This window comes from Coenobita brevimanus, chromosome 19 (genome assembly GCF_032717465.1).
Source record: "Coenobita brevimanus isolate Jiangsu-jjx chromosome 19, ASM3271746v2, whole genome shotgun sequence".
Classification (NCBI taxonomy): Eukaryota; Metazoa; Arthropoda; class Malacostraca; order Decapoda; family Coenobitidae; genus Coenobita; species Coenobita brevimanus.
This window is the reverse complement of record NC_136972.1, coordinates 3,579,206-3,594,355: the sequence shown is the minus strand read 5'-3', so window position 1 is coordinate 3,594,355 and position 15,150 is coordinate 3,579,206.

The window sequence follows — 15,150 nt, the reverse complement described above, 5'->3', positions numbered from 1 at the left end:
TATTAATGAGACACACGGAGACCCTCATTACTGTCAGACTGTTCATATTATTTTATTGGTGATAAAGGAAAAAACTACATAGGCCTATCCCTACTCTGTTTACGATATCAGTCGTCATCAATGATGATACTACGTAAATCCCCGTCCACACTAGCGTACAGTGACTGGCGGTGGCGAGGGAGAAGTCTGTATCAATTTGTGGCAAGTTTGACAGGCAAGCCAGCGGGCAGTCCTTACCCATTGTTGAGTGAAATAACCAGACACTGTCCGTTTTTTTATTTCTTTTCTTTTTAGTCCAGCCATTATTGTTCTATACAATGCTATTTTTTGCGCACAAACTGTGTTGGCCATTGTCATACCGCACTCAGCCGCTGGCAACTACCTACTCACCGGCCACCTACTCCTCACAGTTCGGACAACATCGCAGTCGTGCCCGACAGACTCTGTCAGGTGTGAACACAGTCCGCCTGTCACAGCCCGCTATGTGAATGGGACTTTAGGCTACATGAATAATTTCCAATCACTATAAAAACAGCTGTAACATCTGACAAACTGTAGGCATGTGTCATATATTTGCATATTAACAAATAGTTTGTGGTTGGTGGGGGCGCTCACCATCCACTCACTATATGTAGTGCTGCTCTCGGGTGTCGGTCCTTTCCTTTCCATCCTTCTTTCCTTCCATTCCCTTCGGTCTTTCTTTCCTTCATTCCTTCCTTGTCCTTCTGCCTACGGGTGACTTTACACTCCCTCTTCTGTCTTTCCTTCATTCATTCCATTTCCTTCAGCCTGTGGGTGACTACACTGAGTGACAAGCCAAATGGTTTCCTGTGCACCAGGAAACCATTTACTATGCTGGGTGGTAACCATATAACCAAATTTTGGCGCCTGGTGGTTTAGTTGGTAATGATTGCACTCCAATCGGATTGAGCCGGTGAAGGTTTATATCCAAGGGGTGGTTGGAGTTGATTACTCATGTAATGCCACTCACGGATGGTGAGGCTGGTCACTCTCATCTTAAATGTCGGGACCAACTGCCTAGCCCTGGGCTCCTACGTTCCTCATGGGGCAATGTAGGATTGGATGATGGATGGATTAACAAATAGTCACCATAATCATAATACAGGGTACTGAGCCACCCAGTGGTAAGTGTCGTGAATTGTTGCAAACCATGACGGTCAATTACAACACGTGGCAACGTCAGTGTAACGGTTCATGGCCTGACTGTAAAATGCCATATTCTCCATGAAACAATGAGTTGGCCCAGTCATCACCTTGTAAACTATCCATCCTGTTGTAGCTCCTGTCGTCTACCGAAGTCCACGTCCCCTACTTCATCATCCCCCTAATCTAGCTCTAATTTCGACCACTATTGTCCCCTTCCTCACGCTCATCATTTCTCCTGTCTCCCAGGTCGCCCATCCCTACCCTGCCGCCTCTTGTAGGTCCTAGTGCAACCTCCTGGATGTAGTGAAATTGCTTTGATTTCAGAGGTTTACCATTACCAATGTCATGTTCCCGGTTGTAAGGATGGGCGTCATGATAATTTCCTTTTCATTGATAGTTGTGGGGACCCTGACAACTATGACTTATATAAGGAAGTGTTAACTGTTGCATGGTTCATGACTCGAAACTAAACCAATAATGAAATCCGTGCCTTTCCTTATACCTGCCATTATGTAGAGGGTGTTTTGTGACAATTTTAAAAAATAACCATAATAATGACATGCTATTATCCATATATTTTCTGGCGGAACATTGCTTAGATATTCTATTACCACCAGTAACTGCACACAGCAGGAGTGATCACCACGCCCTATTCGTCCTAGCGACTGAACGAAACCTGGTGGAGTTCCATACCTAACAGTTTTACCAGATGCCGACAGCATCACACCACCTCGCTGGAGGGAGGGTTGTTTCTGTTTGATATGTCCGGAACTGGACGTCCTATTCGAAGGTATATCTTTCACTCGAGTCCTCCCCCCCCATTTCTCTCTCTCTCTCTCTCTCTCTCTCTCTCTCTCTCTCTCTCTCTCTCTCTCTCCATCCAGGGATGGATTCCATCTGAGTAGATCTGTGATTCTCCCTGTTGTGTCGGTGCAGCAAAGGAGCTTCAGAATCTGTTATTCATTTGCTTTGCGATCCGTCTTTGTTACCCCAATAGCAGGAGCTCCGAGAGGCGGGGGCGACAGAATGCTGCTTTGTTGCAAAGACCAGTATACGGTTTGTCTGGTCACGAATATTCTAGAGGTGGAGTGATTAACTGCATTTCATTGCAATTTTCATTTCTCTGTTCAGCAATATGTTCAGATAATAGTATGGTTCAGTTCGTAATCTGGAACTTAATTTGAGTAATGGGAAACACAGAATAACTTAAAAATGATATAATATCATTGTACAGTGACCTAGTTTTTTGTTGTTGTTCTTTGGTTCCAACATTTTTGTATAAAAAATCTAGAATGATGCAGTGTTTCTGTACGTTTCAGACATTTTTTTTTTAAGCAATAAGAATGGTGACAAATAAACGATAAATAATTACTATAATAAACAAATACGTAACGACTATGAACAGACCTTGTTGAAAGTGTATCATATTGTACTGACCTATTGCAGTTTGAGGCTGATGGTATTTATACATTCTTGCTGCAGTCAGAATGTTTGTCTGAAGGCCATACATAACACTCCAGGTCGAAAGCTTCAGCAAAATATAATCGACAGTTGTGGGAATAACATAATTTAGTCTCATCGTAATGACGGGATCATAATGCTATAGGCCTATCTAACCCGACCATCCTGAAAAGTCTCCCTACAGCAAAATAAAATTGTTCAAAATCAGTTAGGACTTTTAAAAACGTAGTCCCTGTAGTGAAACGTAATTAGTATCCATTGATGGAGTTACCAGTGCGAGCACCAGGTAACTTTAAAATTGCCTACTGGCAACTGGAAGAAATTTTATAGTAGCTGCGTGCAGGCGATTTTTTGAGGGAGCCCTAGCAATGTCTGTTTAGTATATTATTGATATAGCCAGATGAAAATATTTAAACTGAGTTTTTAGTCCACGTCTGTTCTCGTTTTGACTAAGAACATCTTTAGTATCATCACACCATCCTAGGTGATTTTATTCAGCTTACGAGAGTGCCTTAGTAGTGAAACCATTAGCGAAAGCTTTAACCCCTTCATTTCGAAACATCTGTCGTAACCTGAATGAAATCGTCATGAAAAAGCAAGAAAAAGGTAAAGAAATAAAATAAAATAAAATTGCTTCCTATGACCGAATGAGTTAGTAACTGTCACCAAAATGCGCTCTGTGATCCATATCCACAACACAAACTTAGCACCAATATAAGTGATACCAGATTCCATTTACATTCTATAAATACACAGCAAGTAGCTGTGTACTTTTACTATACTACTGTAACTGCAGTGTACTCTATTGCTCTTACAGTATGTTCGCTAAAGCACCACAATGGCAGGCGATTTAATGTTATTTTTTATTTTTTTTTTCTTAACCCCTGAAGCTTGGTGGTCTTCTGAGCTGAACCCTCCTCCTCGTATGCGTTATTATTATTTATTTTTTTCCGAGAAGTAGGCTGTTTTCAATCAGTCATAGCTCCGTAACTACAGCACACAGAACTTTCAATTAAACGTCAGAATGATAAACAATCTTACATTTCCCCCATTGTCAGTGTCCCAATACCTCCAGCTTTAGGTATTGTAGGGGAGCCAGGTGATGAATGGAAGCAATTATGGGGGTTCGCAGAAGCTTGTGTTCGTGTAAGTAGATGAATCAGTATCTACAGCACACAGCCCCAGCTCCTGCCTCCCTGCTCACACTGGCTCACTGCCCCACTTGCACCATTTGATCCACTGCCCCTGCCACTTCTGCATGAATGAATCATCACTCTTTTACTTGTAGCTAACTCAGTTTATTTGCCCAGTTCTTCCGGCCTTTTCAGAATGACACTATACACTGTGGTGCAAGGGATGCGAGAGAAGAAATTCCAAGGCTTATCACATGTTGCTCGCTGCAAAAGATAATTACTTTCACTCTCTTTTTGTCGATGTTTTATGTCACATATGATCACTTCACTTACCTTTGAGATCGTTTCTTTTCTTACACATGTAGTTTCCTTATTTTCTACAGTGCTTACTTTGCTAAGTTCTTACTACACTTGAGGAAGTGCAGAAAATAATTACTAGTTTATTATCACAAGAAAATCAATTGGAATATATTGCCGCAACATTTATTGGCATCTGTGTTGCAATTTTCCTTTCTCTGTACTGAGATCGTTTCCTTATCTCTGTATAATTCCTTGCATTATAAATTCTTATGACTTAAATCACTTACTTGGCTGTTACTTCTTCACTACTGGAACTGCACAACTTTTTTTTTAATATTTTCATTTGCTGGTATTGTATGATAATATTTAATTTATCACTGCTGGCAGAAATTGGTTACTTTATGCAGCCATATTTTAATGTTTTGATTTGCAGAGCTTAAGTCGGTGAAAATACTGTATTATCAGATGATAAGGACTGTATTTTGGTTCTGTTTCACATTGACAGCTCATTAGAATTCCGTACAATATAAATTTGAAAGGAAACCCTGAGTTAAGCAATAACACTTATCAATCTAGCAGATTTTGTAGTACCAATTATCAACTGCTTAATTTGATGTTATATTTGACCAGAGTTTAGTGTGTTCATTAGATCACACTGCTGCATATACACTGTGTGCCCAGTAGTTACTTTAAGATTCATTCACAATTACTACAGGTTTTGTTGGTTCCCCTAGGTTTTGTTCACAGGTAAAACTACAGTAAGTAGTGTCAGGTCAGAATTTGATTTAGTTAGGTGTAGTGGCGGTTTGTGTTAGGTGTAGTGACAGTCTGTGTTAGTTAAGTCTAGTGGCAGTCTGTGTTAGGTCTAGTGACAGTGTGTGTTAGTCAGGTCAAAATTTTATTTGGATAGGTTAGTCCAGGCCGTAATCCAGATTAGTCACCTATGTTGATTTGGTTTGGTTAGGTTCTGTTTAGTGCTAGACTATGATGAATGATTGCTTTAGTAATTTTTATCATTAGTACTGCATTCTACTGTAAAGTGTATAAAACTCATCCATTCAGTTTTACCATGAGTTTTGCATAAGACCCGAGCCATGCTGGTATTTATTGTATTTCAATATGTTCCTCGTTCAAACTCCATTGCCATTTTTGTATGTTTTCTATGCCCTTGATTTCTTTGTGCCATTTTCATTTCTTTGAAACTCTCTGTTCTTTACTGTGGAATGAAAGAACAGTTTTAAAAACCCTTTCAGGTATTATGTTGAATCAAGAAAAACAAATGTGATAAACTGAAGTCCCTGTTTAAGGAAACTTTCTTTCCGCCAGCAACGATAAATTAAAATATTGCCATACAATAACGAAAATGTATATAATTAGCAAAAGTTTGCAACTAACCAACGCATTCCAGACACTCTAGTCCCGTAGGCTTTTTTTGAAGTTAGCCTTAACTTTACCTAATATTACAGTACATTTATGGTGATTCTCTCATATATATATATATATATGGACTGCCTTCCTCACAAAAGAAATAAACAAGAGATGACATTGTAAAAGCCCCTTTTCTGATGCGTGTGGTGAACCAGCATGGCAGTTGTCATGTTAATATGACATCACACTTCGCCCCTGTATTGCAAAATTATTCTGCCCTCTCCTCCCTTCCTCCCTCCATCCATTCCTCTCTCCTCACTTTCCCTCTCATCTCTCCCTCCATCCATTCCTCTCTCCTCACATTCCCTCTCCTTCCTCCCTCCATCCACTCCTCTCTACTCAGTTTCCCTTCATTCTTTCCTTCGTTTCGTTTCGTTTCGTTTATAAAGGCTCCAACATGCTTACATGCATCGGCATTGGTAACCTAATGGCGGCTCTCCATGCTCCACGAGCTCTTGCAGCCTCCTTATTCAGTCCCTTATCCCTGAGGTCACATTCAATGACGTCCCAGGTTTTTTTCAGTCTCCCTCTCGTACCTCTAACGTTAACACTTATTTATTTCACCACATTGTCATCTCCCATCCTCTCCACATGCCCAAACCATATCAATCTACCTCTCCTCATCACAACACTAATACACTCCAATCCCATCCTATCTCTTAAATCTTCCATCGTAAACTTTACCCCCCCTCCATACCCCACATTCAAGGACTCACTGCACATCCACCTAGTCAGTGCCATTTTTGTACGTTTGAGCCTGCGAATATAATTTTCCCTTACTGTCCAGGTCTCACTACCATACAACAGTACACTCCTCACACATGCCACATACAAAAATCTCTTGGGACGGAGGGGGAGCCCTTTCAATGTCAAGAGAGGCAACAGCTCCCTGAACTTCTTCCAACCACTTCTCACTGGAACCACAGGGCTAGATCCAGCCCCACCTCCAGCACATAACATGTGTCCCAAGTACAGTACCTAACAACTCTTCCACACACTCGAAAGACGCACTAGCTAGATCAATCCTTGCATGCCTGACAACCTTCACATGTTCGCCCCGACACACCGCACACTTGAAATCATTATTATCTCGCAGATTACCTCTATTACCACTACATCTCTTTTGCACCCACTTACCACAAACACTGCACAATGTGGAATTATTTCCCACGCCCTATTGCAAAAATTTCATTCTTCCTTCTCTTTTCCGTTTCTACCTGCCTTGCCCCTTTTCCACTGTCTCTTCCACTCCCTTCTTTCTTATGTTCTTTCACTTCTTTCACATAATCCTCTTCTTTTTAACTTCTCTTTTTCTCTCTTCTTTCCTCTCTTCAGCTTCTAACGTTCTCCTCCTGTCTTCCCTTCTCATTCACTCTCTTACCCTCTCTCTAATGTCTCTCACTCCATTTTTTCCTTCTTTCTCTCCGTTCCCCTCTTCTCCTCCTTATCCATTCAATTCTCCCCCATATTCTATGTTTCTCCTTCCTTTTGCTTCGTCACCTTCTCCTTCCCCCATCACTTCCCTCCTTTTCCCTCTTCTCCATTCCCTTTCCTGCCATTCTATTCCTTTATTCTTCCTCACTCCTCCCTCTCCTGTTTTCATCCTCTCCCTCTGCCTTCCTTTCCTTTCTTTTCATCAACCCATCCTTCTGCCCCTCACTACCTGCTTCCCCAACCCTCCCTACTCCACCATTCCCCTCGAGTTCGAAAAGACTTCTCTTCAAGGCCGAGTTAAAGTGTTTGGTGGTGGGAAGAATGAAAGGTTGAGTAAAAGTGTGTGGTGTGGGAAGAATGAAAGGCTGAGTAAAAGTGTGTGGTGGTGAGAAGAATGAAAGGCTGAGTAAAGTGTGTGGTGGTGGGAAGAATGAAGTAAACCTGTAGAGTCCTTGGGCTGAAGGGGTTAGTCACTGGCGGTGCATCGTCGCCTCAGAGCAGATGGTTATGTCAATTTGTCCAGTTTGCACAGGCAGGATTTATTGGCGGTAAAACCTTCCCTCCGAGGTTAGTCTCCCACCAGCCAACTCACCGCCTCCACACAACCCACAGGGAAGCAGGGAAACGGAATGACAGACTGACGTGATGGTCCGGATTACGGATAACTGGATTGAGAGGCGATGGAATTGTGTAGCACGGATATCGTAAAATGATGTATCCCAAGCTGACGATGAGTCGTATTCTTAAAAGAAGGTGAAAACCCATTATATTCTATGATCGGTTATGGAATATCTATTATTATTAGATGTGATAAGCGTCTTGAAATAGTGTAAGCAGCAAAAATGCAGGGACGTCGGACATATTTTAGCACCGTCACATCCTTCAGATACTAGCGTCACCTTTGCGCTCTTATTTTTAAAAATTCGGCCGGTTAGTTCGTCCTAGCTTAGTTTGTAAGGGATTTCCGTCATTTTGCAACTTATTTCTTATAATTCATTGTCATAATTAGATTATATTTCAGCTCTGTATCCCTTCCACAATATTATTTTTTGTGATTAGCGCCATTATCTAACGACAATCTTTTGTTACAGGTCAAAATTCAAGATCGATAGATGGCGGTTTCTAGCCAACGTAAAGTGGACAGACTATAAGACTAATTGAGAGTAAGGTGCTTGGAAGGGGTAGGAGAGGAAGACTGAGAAAAAGGTGGAGACATAACTTGCCTGGGTATGTAAGGGAAGGTGGCGGTGTCCTGAGAACAGGGGTCATTACTTAATAAGTGTAGTAGTAGTAGTAGTATAGTAGAAGTAGTAGTAGTAGTAGTAGTAGTAGTAGTAGTAGAAGAAGAAGAAGGAGAAGGAGAAGAAGAAGGGGAGAGAGAGAGAGAGAGAGAGAGATGAAGGAAAATAATAGCTTGAGAGTACGTAAGGAAGGGTAGGCAGTGTGTCGTAAGAAGAGGGGTCGTTAGTGGGTAGGGACAGATGCATGGAGTTCAGCTGAAACCAAGTCTTTCAGCATGCAGCGTCAGGCAGCAGATGGACGTGGAGACAGACATGAAAAACGTTCTGCAATGAAGTGCTTTTTCTGCGGCTGTACTAAGTTAGTGTGGAGTGCATCATCGCGCTTTTGAAAATTTGGAACAATGGAAATATACCTTGAGAGTCAATATGCCAGGAACGGTCAGAAGTTCCCTTACAGAGTTGAAACCGTGGCAAACCCTGATGTGATTTTGCTAAACTAGTGAACAGTAATCACATACGAAGTACGATGACATATTTTGTGTTTCGTTTTTGTCATCAGTTGACTATTTCGTTCAGCTTCGGAGAGACGCCTCGAGGTGACGGGCCTGGAGTTATCAGTTTAGCGATTTTGCTACCGTATATGGAGTTTTTATTTCAATCTAGAGACAAAATAAATTCGTATGAGATCTTTACTACTTTTTTCGCATTGCTTTAGCAATTATTTCATCTTGGCCATATTGTTAGTACCGGTAGATCTAGAAATATTCATTGTCACATTTTTTATCATCTAGCAGTGTTCCAGGGATTTTATAGTTCTGATCTGTTTTATATTTACATCAAAAATTAGTAAGTGAAATTATTATAAAAAGACTACTTAATATTCGTCGTGTTTCCTCCAGTGTCAGCATACAGTATACTGTAGATATTGCAGATATATACAATAACAGTTTTCACACCTTTTGGGAGCACGTTTAACGACATGTGTTGTTCTGGTTTGGCAACTCTACACATCACACATTTCTGAAGTTATCTGCAAAACACGAAACAAAAACCGGCCAAAAAAACTTTCTGGCACATATTTCGAGGAAAGCCTTCAACACCATTATTTTGTATTAGGGCAACAGAGAAACAATGTTTCTCCATAAGCAATGTCACAAATGGTGTGGATAAACGTGAAGTGGAATTTTTTATTCATTTATTTATTTTTTAACTGGGGAACTTGTGGAAAACAATTGTGTGTGTGTGTGTGTGTGTGTGTGTGTGTGTGTGTGTGTGTGTGTGTGTGTGTGTGTGTGTGTGTGTGTGACAGAGACAGAGAGGTTAAGGTAACATGTCGCAAGGAGGAGGGGTACAGATGAAAGGAAAAAAGGAGAGATGAGATGAGAAGCGAGAGGAAGAAAGGGAAGAGTAGTGGAACAGAGAGGGAGGGAGACTCCAGGGGAATGTAGCTTAATGGAGGGCACAGGTTAATGGAAAAAAATATGAAAAGAGAGGCAAGGAGTGGGATGATGAGAAAAGAGAAAAATGGGGTGGGAGGAAGGTAGTAGATGAGAGAAGAATAGACATGAGTAAATCAGAGGGGTTGAAGTAATATGAATGGAATGTGGAAGGGGAAGAAAAAAGAAAGGTGAGAGGACAGAGGAAATGATGGAAGAAGAATGGAAAGGAAAAGAGAGAAGATAGGAAAGGAGAGTACAAGGCAGATAAAAATGAACAGAAGAGTCAGAAGAGTTTAGTGGGGTAGTGTGCAGAGAGGACGAGTAAGATTGTACAGACAATACAAAAAAGGAAAGAAAAGTGTGGTGAGGAGTTATAATGAAAAGAAATAAAAGAGCAAGGACACGGCAGAAAAAAAAGGAAAGAAAATGATACGAAACACAAAGAAAATATAAGACTAGAACTTAAGGAAAAAACTAACAATGATGGAAACTAAATGAAATGAGAGGCGAGTGGTGGATGCATCTGCACAAGAAAATGTTTCAATATTTGCGATGCAGCATTCAACATTACATTTGTATCCAAGGTACATTCACTCCTAAAAGTTCGACTGCATCCCCCCTCCCCTCAACTTCAGATTCCTCCCCGTTAGAGAGAGACAGACAGACAGACAGACAGACAGAGACAGAGACAGAGACAGAGAATGGTTGGGTGAAGAAGGAGAGGGAGACTGAGTCCGACATGGAGCATTAGGTGGAGTAAGGAAGGATGGTTGGAGGAAAGAGGGGAGGGAAACCGTCAACAAAGTGGAGAGACAGAGTGAAACGAGATCGAGACCTACAGGAAGGGAAAAAGCTGATGCTTGGAGAAGGAGAGGGAGACCGAGGACGAGGCTGAGAGGTAGGTTGGGAAAGGAGGAGGGAAAAGAAGGAGGAGGCAGAGAACGAGGTGGAAAGATAAGATGAAGTAGCGACGGCGGTTGTATGGAGGAGAAATATAAAATAAACGAAATACAAAAGACGTCACTCTGCTGAAATAGGTAGTACATGCTTTCTCTAATGCTGGGCTGATACAAATTACTGGAAAAAACAGATGTAAGCAGTTCTCATTGCAACTGCGCAGGTTCATAATTATATCTAAAGCCCGCATCTCGAAGGATGCTCGCAGGCTGAACAGAATAATCTGAAGACAGAAAGAAATATTGCAAAGACTTAGACAGGAGAACTTATATATAACTCACCCTGCTCCTCCATCTGTACTGTCAGGGCAAGAATAGAATTTACTGCTCCACTGGGTCGCTTCACAATCAAAGCATGGCTGCCATTTCCTCCCTAAGGCATCATGCCAAAGAGAATCATATATGGACAGAAAAACATAACAAGCCTCTCTCAGATTAGGAATACTAGCCAGCAGAGAAAAGTGACAAGGAGAAGAGGTTAAATAAAAGACAAACTTTTGTTCCTGAGCACACACCAACTCCCACAGGCTAAAACAAACAATAGTCACGGTATTTTTTATCTTAGCATCACTTCCCACAATTTTACCCATCACTCCTCCTCTTTCAGTCCGACACGTCTTTCCAGATTTCACTTGTATCGTCTGGAATTTGCAATATCTATCTATCTATCTATCTATATATATATATATATATATATATATATATATATATATATATATATATATATATATATATATATATATATATATAATAATAATAATACGGCATCATAATGCAGGGGTATAAAGCAAGGTTGGTGACATCAATGAATATGGCTTTGCAACTCTAGTACCAGGGCTCACATATCTATAATTCATGTGATATGTGCGTGTGTGCCACTGACTCGTTCCGCATTGGAGAAGTAAATGGAACACACACACACACACACACACAGAGGCAGTCAAAGAAGGCAGACGTGCGACATCGGTGCTCCGTACCGAACCAACACGGCCAGTGGCATTACCTAAATTAGTATCTTTGTATGAGTCAAGCTCTGTACCAGGTTAGACTAAATGATTTTTCATTATTAAAAGAAAAAAAAATAATAAGAAGGTTAAACAAGACTTGTTCAAACAGAAAAGAGAACCAAGACGAAAAAATTCGCTCAGTCAGCTAAGGCTTGTTTACAGCAGCACGGGGAATGTAAGTACATACTCTAACTTTTAGTATTGCAAAATGGATACATACTTTAGTAATGCAAATTTGGAAAAGAAAAGGGACAAAGGTAGAAAGCAAAATGATGATTTCTACCAAGAACTGGTTGAAGTGGAGACTCACAACAGACTGGTTGAACGTGTACACAAACTAGAAATGGCTTTCAAACATGAAATTGATGAAATAAAGAAGATGCACTTGCAAAAGGAAGAAATAGAAAAACTAGGAAGGGAGGCCAACAAGAAAGACACAACCATCAGTGAACTAACAGTGGAATTGAGTACACTTAGGAAGAAAATGAGTGAAATGGCAAGTACAGTAGTCAATCACGAGAGTGTTATGGAAGAGTTAAAAAATGACACAGAGACAATTAGGCAAGTAAGCAGTTTGATAGACCAAAGCAGTGATATTGAGGAGAAGATAACACAGGTGAATGAAGCTGTGCAAAGCTACAAAAATGATGTGGAAACCACGTATGCTGAAATGGTGAAAGTAAAGAAAGACTTAGAAACAAGGGTGGAGGAAAAAAAGCATTAAACAGGAAGTGAAAAGAATAATCCAAAACAATCCAAAGTTAGTCAGAGATTCAGTAGATATAAGCAAATCTACAGTAATCACTGGTGTAGAAGAGGAAGAAGTAAAAAAACAAGATCACAAGAGACAAAAAGGAGATGGCAAATGTAATGAGCTTACTGAAAGAAGTATCAGAGGAAATCTGTAGTAAAGATATAGAGGAACACAAAAGGTTAGGGAAATACGAGAAAAGCAGGACAAGACCTCTAAAGGTGACTTTCCAGAGTGTAAACACTGTGGAAGAGATACTAAAAAATGCAAAGAATCTTATGGAAAAAGAGGAGTTCAAAAATGTATGGATAAAAAGATACCTAACACAAGAGGAACTGGAATTACTGAAAGAGAAAAGGGAGGAAGCAAAAACAAAAAGTGATTGAAGATCAGAAGAGGAGAAGAAATTTTTTTTACAAAGTAATAGGATTGCAGGTACGAAAGTGGTACACAAACAGGATGGAATAAAAAGGAGGAAGATAGTAAAACCATGTCATGACAAGTATATAAAGAAGATGATAAAGTTGATGTACTCAAATATGGATGGAATGGTATCTAAATTACTAGAGATGAATGATTATGTCAGAGAAAATGAACCACAAATAATATGCCTAACTGAAATAAAATTAACACCAAGGATATCCAATGACATACTAAACTTAGAGGAATACAATATATGGAGAAGAGACAGAAATTTAAAAAAAAAGGAGGAGGAATTATAATATTAACTAAGAAAAATCTAAAAGTCAATGAAATAAAACTAGATATACCATCACAAGTAGAACTGATTGCAGTAGAGATCAACACATCTGAAGGGAAAGTAATTGTAGCCAATTTGTACATGCCACCCAGATCAAACGCATGGGAAAGAGACGAATATGAGGACCTGGCAGAGAGTACAATTCAGAGTTTAAGATCATTACTACATAAAATGGAAGAGAAATCGGAAAGAATTTTACTAACTGGAGATTTTAATACAAATATAAATTGGAATACTCTAGATATAATTAGCCAAGAAAGCTGTTGGGACCAAAAGCTCCTGGATCTCGTGCAAGAGTTTTTCCTAACGCAACATGTGAGGGAAACCACCAGAAAAAGAGGACTCGATGTACCTTCAGTGCTAGATCTAATATTTACTAGGCAAGAAAATGATATTGACAGTTTAATATATCACCCTCCACTCGGCAAAAGCGATCATGCAGTACTAAATTACAACTTCAGGATAGCATATGACATAGTTAACAGCAATGAAAGTTACAAAAAGAGCATAAACTATGAAAAGGGAAATTATCAAGACCTAAAGAAGTATTTCTTAGAAGTTGATTGGGAAAATGAGCTTAGAGGACAAGATTTAAATGCTGTATATAAAAAATTCTGTGAATTTTATGAAATAGGAGTCCAGAAGTACATCCCACAGCACAAAGAAGCAGATAAGAAAATACAGAAATGGTTCAATACAGAATGTAAAAAATCAAAAGAAAGAAGAGATTTGTTGTGGAATAGATACAGAAGACACAATAGTGAAAGGGCATATAATAATTACAAACAGGCAAGAAACGATTATACAAGAATAAGGAGGGAAGCCCAAAAACAGTTTGAGGAGGATATAATAAATAAAAGTAGTGATCAACCAAAGCTGTTTTACAGCTACATCAGAAGCATAATCAAAGTAAAAGATATAATACAATCCATTACGGACGAGGGAATCACTTATACACAAGAGAAAGATATTTGTGAAGCACTAAATAAGAATTTCCAATTAGTTTTTACAGAAGAAAAAAATTTTGAGAGGGACTATGTGGAACATGCATGTCCGCACATACTACCAGATATACAAATAGCAGAAAAAGTAATACAGGAGGAATTAAGTAAATTAGACAGAGGAAAAGCAAGTGGTCCTGATGAAATATCATGTTGGGTACTACGAGAATGTGCAAAGGAGTTAAGTAAACCATTATTTTAATTTTCAAGAAATCCTTGAGTCAAGGTAAACTACCTGATATTTGGAAAGAAGCAAATATTGTCTCCTTATTCAAGAAAGGAAATAGACAAAATCCACTCAACTACCGACCAGTATCACTGACCAGTGTTGTAAGCAAGGTATTAGAAAAGCTTATAAGAAAAGCTTAGGTAAATCATCTAGAAGAACACAATATGATAACAGAAAGACAGTTTGGTTTCAGAAAAGGAAAGTCATGTGTAACTAATCTGTTGAGCTACTATGACAGAGTAACAAACACAATACAGGAAAGATAAGGATGGGTGGACAGTATCTATTTAGATTTCAAGAAAGCTTTTGACACAGTACCGCACCAAAGACTTTTATGGAAACTTTACCATCAAGGAGAAATTCGAGGCAAACTGTTTTGTTGGATGCAAGATTTTCTCATAAAAAGAGAAATGAGAACAGTACTAAGAGGAAACTACTCATCATGGAAAGAAGTGACTAGTGGAGTGCCACAGGATTCAGTGCTGGCACCAATCATGTTTTTAGTGTATATAAATGATATAAACAGTAACACTGGAAATGAGAGCAATCTGAATATGTTTGCAGATGATGCAAAAATACAATGGAGAATTACTAACACAGAATCTTGTAAAGAGCTACAAGAAGAATTAAATAAACTTCATGAATGGAGTAATACATGGCAAATGGAATTCAATGTGGACAAGTGTCAAGTAATCAAGTTTGGTAAAAGTGGAAAAAGACCTGATTGGGATTATAAGTTAGGAAATAAAACCCTATACACATCAGAAAGAGAGAAGGACCTAGGTGTGATTATCAATAACAGACTATCTCCGGCTGACCACATTAGCGAGAAGGTACGGAACA